Source organism: Pseudochaenichthys georgianus, chromosome 6, assembly GCF_902827115.2.
Source record: "Pseudochaenichthys georgianus chromosome 6, fPseGeo1.2, whole genome shotgun sequence".
Taxonomy (NCBI): Eukaryota; Metazoa; Chordata; class Actinopteri; order Perciformes; family Channichthyidae; genus Pseudochaenichthys; species Pseudochaenichthys georgianus.
In genome coordinates, this window is record NC_047508.1 from 15555961 (window position 1) to 15561371 (window position 5411).

The 5411-nt window shown below is 41.2% G+C and overlaps 1 long non-coding RNA gene across 1 annotated transcript; it reads right to left on the minus strand.

The window, feature by feature from the left end:
- Positions 1–1227: 1227 nt before the first annotated feature.
- Positions 1228–5022, minus strand: LOC117448398 (uncharacterized). The gene is made up of 4 exons (XR_004552331.2): positions 4691–5022; positions 4425–4532; positions 3773–3927; positions 1228–1307 (listed from the first exon to the last, which is right to left on the minus strand). It is a non-coding gene; the product is annotated as an uncharacterized lncRNA (long non-coding RNA).
- Positions 5023–5411: the final 389 nt, after the last annotated feature.

Genomic DNA, 5411 nt, shown 5'->3' on the forward strand with positions numbered 1-5411 from the left:
GTTTTCTCCTGTGCCGGCAGCTTCAAGCCAGCCTGACACCAATCTCCTGTTTCCAGACCACCGCCAACATTGGACCCTGTCCCGCTCCTCCTGGCTCTTCTTCCTGGTCAGACCTCCGTTCCCCTCTCCCTTGGACTCCGTCTATCTTCCCTGGCCCAGACCCCCCTGCCCAGTATTATTCAATAAACGTTATTATTGTGCTTGAAACTCTTTCCTCCAGTCTCTGCTCTGCTCCTGGGTTCCCTGCTAGCCTTAACAGTACAATCTCGCCACTGTTAAGGCTAGCAGGGAACCCAGGAGCAGAGCAGAGACTGGAGGAAAGAGTTTCAAGCACAATAATAACGTTTATTGAATAATACTGGGCTGTAGGCAGGGGAGGGGGTTCTGGGCCAGGGAAGCTAGACGGAGTCCAAGGGAGAGGGGAACGGAGGTCTGACCAGGTTGGGGAGCGCCTGGAGAAGAGCCAGGAGGAACGGGACAGGGTCCAACGTTGGAGGTGGTCTGGAGACAGGAGATTGGAGTCAGGCTGGCTTGAAGCTGCCGGCACAGGAGAAAACAGGTCAAACAGGGAATCGCAATCGAAGACTTTCCAAAGCTAGAGACTGACTGTGGTTACAGAGTCTACGATATGGCGAAGTGGAGGAGTCAGGACTTGAGTCTCATAGCAGAGGTGATTGGATTGTGGACACCTGGCAACCTGGCACACACACACACACACACACGGCAGAGGTGGAGGCCATCAGAGCAACAAAATGCAGTGGAAACAGACAGCGAATAAATCCTGACATGTGACTGAAACAGCTGAGGAGAATGTAACATTCCTCACATTAATACATGAAATATATTCACATTCTTCTCCAGAACTAGATGTAAATGGCCCATATACAAATAAAAAATTAAATGTTTTACGCTTGGCTAAAGTAGAAAAAGTTGCCGTTTCGATAGTATATGCTTAATGGCATCGGTTCACAAGAGCGGCTGAAGAAATCCTACAGTCCAGCATTTATCTTGTTCTTCAGTCCAAGGACTTTGGGGGAAAGCCTTTCACCATCCATTTGCAAGAGCACTTTCTGGACGAATTCATAGTAGTACCTTAGCTCTTTGGGGTAAGCCATGTTTAGTGAATAGATGAGTCCCAGCATGATGGCACAAGCTCGGGCTACAGATCCAATTTTGTCCAGAATGATTAGTCCAACAAAAATTCCAACGTCGTCATAATGTCCAGGTTCTCCACCCTACTTGTTGATGACATATATGCCCATGGTACATTTCTGCAGGTCTCTGGTGACGTCATCTCCTGCGATGTCCTGTATATTTAATGAAAAAACATGCATGTATTCAATATATGTAATTTTAATTACATACTTTATCGAATACATTTTTTGTAATATTGCTCACATACCTATTAATCCCTGAAAACAAAGCTGGTCATACTGTATATATTTCTGAATCAAACTAAATATGTGTGAGGTGTTTTTAAAGATTTACATAGGACCCAATAAGCTTGGTGATGAGTGTCAGAAGTCAGAGAGGATTGACAGATGGATTAAGACATTGTTGATTATGGTCTTTCCATTGGACAATAAGAAAAACAATGAATAAAGCCAACCTCATTGTATAAAGAACCAAGCTGATGGTTTGAAATGCTTTAGGGTGAATATGAATATCAACATTCATACATATAAATATTCTCAACCTTCATGCTCCTTATAAGGTAAAACATAATTATCTAAAATTGATGCCTGACACTAGGATCTTAAAACAGGGTTTCCCACACAGACTATACTTGGGCGGGCCGCCCAGGTATATTAACGGCCGCCCAAGTATATTTCGCGACCCATTTAGTTTTGTTTTTTTTAAAGTTTTTTTTTAATAATTTTTTTTTTTTTATTCGTCCGTGACCACGACGCCATCTGCGATCGATTAACTTGTGGACAATGATCCCTCGCTCCCTTGCACTGATCTCGCCTCCTTCTGACCTGTTAAGTGGCCTGCCTCACACTGGGGGACTGGCTGTCCACATGATGTGGCCTGCCGACATGGCCACTGTCATACAGATCACAAATCAAAGCCCTTGATTGGTCTCTGTGTGTCATTCAAGCTTGGGATAAGCTCAGCTCAGGTGAGGTAAAGGACTCTCTGAGTGTTTAGATAGTTAACTTAGTCTAAGTTCTCAGTGGGTCTCAAACGGTGTGGTCACCAGTTATGTAAACACATATTTCCATTTGAGAGGGTAGTGATTGGTCTAATGGATAGTGAGGTGGGCTGAAGATCGGAAGGCTGTGAGTTCAAATCCTGCGAGGAACACCACCACTAGTGTGCCCTTGAGTAAGGCACTTAGCCCTTAGTTACTCCAGGGAGAATGTCCTGTAATCGGTCATTATAAGTCGCTTTGGATAAAAGCGTCAGCTAAATGAAATGTAATGTGATTAGTAAAATATGCATGAATAAATAAATAAAAAGTTAACTAGGTGAAAAAAGGTAAGACACTTTTAAAACTTGTTGAGAGAAAACTAGTCTTTGCTGCTGCCTCAAAGAGGAACAGGGGGAGAGGAGAGGAGGGAGAGGGAGACAGGAGAGGCTGATTCAGGAGCACAGACACACTCACAACTATAAATGAACCACAAATTAATTAATAAACAAGTTTCAGTGTTTTTTTCATATTGGAAATGGTATGTTATTGGTTATGGCCATGATTTTATGATTATTGAAATGTATACAGTTATGTTTAATATAGGTGTTTCCATAGATCTAGTCTCTATATTTTCCCCTCAAAATGCACCAGATTGATGCATTTAACTCCAAAATAAAATCTTACCGGGGGGGGGGGGCATGCCCCTGGACCCCCATAGAGGATTTGAGGTCGACCCCCACTAAAAATCACATGGATAGGTTCCTAAATACATTTATTTTTTTAAATAGTAACCCATTTCCATATGTTCATGTGTGGGTAGTAGATTTAAACTATAGGGCTATCATTATGGGCCCTGCCTGTACCTGCTCGCTCTGCCATCGCGTGAAGGGTCTGCTAACAAGCGACCAACAGAAAGGTTAATGTTGTTGCACGTCACCTCACCCCCCCCGCTACCACCACCCCCCAAGTATATTTCAGATATTTGGGAAACAGATCTGTGGGAAACACTGGCAGTTAATGGACCAGCACCAGAGGTGTTAGTGTTCCCATACACACAGGCGTTGGAGCTGTTCTTCATGAAATCCCAGAAGGATGAAGTGCTCTGACAAACAGTGCCATCTTTGCGCAAAATGATTATACAGGACTGAAAAGTCAATAAATAAACATGTTGTTAAAACTTTTTTTTTTCCGGGCACTTCCAGGGACTTTTTACCAAGAGCAATGCTCTGTTCTTCACAGTTCACACCTGGAATCTGCCTCGTACAACCACAGTCTGATCTGTTGGCAATTGAGGATTAAGTGACTTGCTCAAGGCAGGTTCTGCTTTTTTACTTTCCCCACCTGGGGATTGAATTTGCACCTTTCCAGTCACAAGCCTGCTTCTCTAACCAGTATGCCACTATTGCCTTATTAAGATCAGATATCCTTAGAAATGTGTGTTGCATTCTTGCACCTGGCAAGTAATCCAGGCTGTTGTGAGGCAAATCATAATAATAATAAATTATATTTCTATAGCACTTTTCTTGAACCCAAAGACGCTTTACATTTGGAAATGGGGCTCTATACAGTACATTTCATAAAATTGCTCTACAGAGTATATAACAATTTGTATAAAACAGTGTATATACACACATTTACCTTTTGCAAGATCGCCAGATGTTTGGCTAGTTTCTGGCCAACAACTCCTCCCTTCTTCTGGAAGACAGATGTCAGCTGAGGTAGATGGCTGTCCAACTGCGCCATGAAGGCTGTTTCAAGTGGGATAGTCGTTATGCGCAGGAATTCAGCAGTATCTGTTATGCAAAAACAAAACGACAGAAGACAAAGAGCACATTCAGCCATTGGTGTAATGATATTTTGTATCTACTATATAATTAAAGGATATATTCTAATTTTGACCTCATTAACCAATCCTTGATAAGATGTGTATTGGTGTACAGTGTGTTCTAAGCAAAGTATTTCTATTAATCTAAGGTCATTTTTTTTTATTGACAATGGGTAAAATGTTGAGGAATAAAGTGAAAACCCCAATTCCAGCAGCAGCTGTTTTCTTCAGACAATCAAACCGACTGTTATAGAATAGCTGGTGAAGACAGCGGAACATTGAGCAGCTAAAGAGCCAAATACTTTACTAAGGAGTTGGTGGAAAGCAAAAACAGAGCTAAAAGATAATTATCAGATGGACAGAAACACCATTTCAAATGTATGATCATGTTGCTTTGTATCAGCTCAATGTGTACAGTAAATAGGCATTTCACCATACATTCACCATGTGAAATATATAACTTACCTCATCAATATGGAAAAGTGCAGGCCATCTGACTTTGAACTCTCCAGCAGATAGATTTCCCTTCACCACCTCTTTTCTTCCGCCACAGTCTTTACATTGCCACATAAACTAGACAAACAACAAAGAGAGAAATGGGGGGGGGAATTAAACATTAGTGATGGTGTTTCACAGTCACCTTTGGGTCTAAGCAGAGTGAACCAAACGAAAATCCTAATAGTTTGCTGAAAAGTTGAAGATTAAGGAATTTGTTTGATAAATTGACTTACCAAAACAACATGAGGTCCCCAAAGAGTAAGGTTCTGTTCCACATCACACCAACATCAGATATAAAAACCTGCAATAAAAATAAAGACGAGCAGAAATTAAAAATAATAATGGTAAATGAAAAAAGGTAATTGATTGCCAATGATTACTAACTTGTGTTGGGCCAATGACTCGAAATCCTACAAAATCCTGTGTGACTAACACATTTTTTTTTTCAAATAGAGCCTAAATATTACTGGATGTGGTGCACTTTTGCTAAATGTTTAGACAAATTGCTTGTGTTACCGCCCTTACATGCTAAACTGTTATTGCACTTGATGGCACCTTTTAAAAAAGGGAGAAGCTTTTCTTGCTTTCATTGTACAATGACATTACATGATTATATTCTATTCAATAGCAATACATTATTTCTCACTTTTGGCAAAGAGCATTGTCGACCTCAAGACGGGTAATTTAATTTAACCACATCTCGGAGCGCTTAGTTCTCTCTCCGCCGTGTGTGTGTGTTGCATGCATGCATGCATGTAGCAGCCGCATGTGTAACTGCCCGTCCCCTCACACACAGACCGGGGAGAGAAAGATCTCTTGTCTGGAATGGAAAGATCGAAAATACATCACAAACGCATTATGTCTTATTGCATATTATAAACGGTGTTGCGAAACTCAGACTGCAATATAATGTTTAAGTAGCAATAATACATATGACGTGTATTTTTTTTTTTA